At 46.2% G+C, this 2,195-nt stretch overlaps 1 pseudogene; it reads right to left on the reverse strand.

The window, feature by feature from the left end:
- Nucleotides 1-349: 349 nt before the first annotated feature.
- On the reverse strand, nt 350-1,674 carry LOC105605208 (small ribosomal subunit protein eS6-like; annotated as a pseudogene).
- Nucleotides 1,675-2,195: the final 521 nt, after the last annotated feature.

A 2,195-nucleotide genomic window follows, 5' to 3' on the forward strand; every position in this document is an offset into this window, starting at 1 on the left:
TGGGTTTCCAGGGAAGTCCCTTTTCTCCATCTCGAGGGCCTTCTCTCCTTCATGGCCACATGAGCAAAATTCATCTTACCTTAGAGGCAAGTTCAAAAGCCATCTCAGACAAGAAGTTGTCCCTAAAGCCTCCCCGTAGAAGTGATTTCTCCCACCTTTACTTTCCTACAGCTTTTGAGTTCTCTTAAAACATTTATAATTTTCCACCCTGTATTACGGTTGACACACAGAACTGTAGGTCCTTTAAGCATGCGCATTCTTGTCTGTTCATCTCTGCATGCCCCCGACAAGCAGCACAGCACGTGACACAGGGCTGGACTACTCAGGATGCTTTTATTACAAGTGACAGGAACTTCGCTAACCGGTAAGGAAAAGAGAACGTATTAGATAAACAAACACAGCAGGTCACACAGCAGTGGGAGGCACAGGGGAACAGCTGGGCCTGGGGACAGCTGGAACCATGGACTGGAATTCAGCAGGACACAAGCTCTGTGTCTTTGCTTCTCCCTACCTGTTGGATTCATTCTCCATCTGCAATCAAGATCCCTCCGCATGGCACTGACAGCTCCCAAGACTCACATACCAGGCTTCCACCTCCAAAGAGGGCTGGATTTTAAGTTGCAGTTGGAAAAATTGTCTTAGAGAACTATTCTGATTGGTTTAGCCTGGACCAGAGGTCTTCCTTCAATCAATCAGCTTAGCCAGTTGATTGGATAACAGTCTTTCAGGAGCTCACTCCTGGGTTCTGGAGCTGTGTTTTAGAAAAAGGAATTTTCATGAGCCAGGCAGGCACCCCAAGAATTAGAGCATTCTTTTTCTTCTTTTTAAAAACAAAATGTACTATAGTTGATTTACAATGCTGTGGTTTTTTCTTTTTTTTTTTTATGTCTGATCTTATTTATTTGTTACTCTTAGAACATCTCATTTTTGCCTGGACTCAGAAGTAGAAGCTCTCAGAGAGGACAGCCTCCGTCTCTTGGCAATCTGTTCCTGCCGTTTTTGTTTGGCCTCCTTCATTCTCTTGGCCAAAAGTTTAGCATATTCTGCCGCCTCTTCTTTATTTTTCTTAGTACGCTGTTTCTTCCGAGCAATACGCCGCCATTTGTGTTGCAGAACTCGTGGAGTCACGAGACGCTGAATCTTGGTTGCTTTAGTCCTAGGTTTTTTACCATCTTTGTTTAGGGGCTTTCGCACAACATACTGGCGGACATCATCTTCTTTAGAGAGATTGAAAAGTTTGCGGATTCTGCTAGTTTCTTTTGAGACCCAGGTGACGAGGCACTGTAGTATCAGTGATTCCAGGAATATCCTTCTCCTCTTTTTTCATGATGACCAAATTGAGAACACTCAGATTGGCATCTACAGTGCAACCCCGTACAGATTTGCACTTTCTCTCTCCAGTCCTCCTTGATCTGTAACAGGAATGTCCCTTACTCAGTAGCAAGCGAACTCGGCCATGGGTCAAGACACCCTGCTTCACGGGGAAACCCTGCTTATCGTTCCTGCCACTGATTCGGACCACATAACCCTTCCATTCTTCACCCAGAGTGTCAGCAGCAACTTCTGTGGCCCTACGCTTCTCGTAGAAAGTACAAAGTTTTCGTTCATCGTCCACTTCAATCAGCTTCTGGCAGCCAGTGGCCGGGAAAGAGATGTTCAGCTTCATTCTGAAGCAGCCAACAACTTCCAGTTCAGTTAGTTCAGTCGCTCAGTCGTGTCCGACTCTTTGCGACCCCATGAATCGCAGCACATCAGGCCTCCCTGTCCATCACCAACTCCCAGAGTTCACTCAGATTCACTCCATCGAGTCCGTGATGCCATCCAGCCATCTCATCCTCTGTCGTCCCCTTCTCCTCCTGCCCCCAATCCCTCCCGGCATCAAAGTCTTTTCCAGTGAGTCAACTCTTTGCATAAGGTGGCCAAAGTACTGGAGTTTCAGCTTTAGCATCATTCCTTCCAAAGAAATCCCAGGGCTGATCTCCTTTAGGATGGACTGGTTGGATCTCCTTGTAGTCCAAGGGACTCTCAAGAGTCTTCTCCAACACCACAGTTCAAAAGCATCAATTCTTCGGTGCTCAACCATCTTCACAGTCCAACTCTCACATCCATGCATGACTACTGGAAAAACCATAGCCTTGACTAGACAACCTCTAAGGAGCCACGAAAAAAAGCTACAGTGCTGTATTAGATTCTGA

The sequence above is a fragment of the Ovis aries genome, chromosome 26, assembly GCF_016772045.2.
Source record: "Ovis aries strain OAR_USU_Benz2616 breed Rambouillet chromosome 26, ARS-UI_Ramb_v3.0, whole genome shotgun sequence".
Lineage (NCBI taxonomy): Eukaryota > Metazoa > Chordata > Mammalia > Artiodactyla > Bovidae > Ovis > Ovis aries.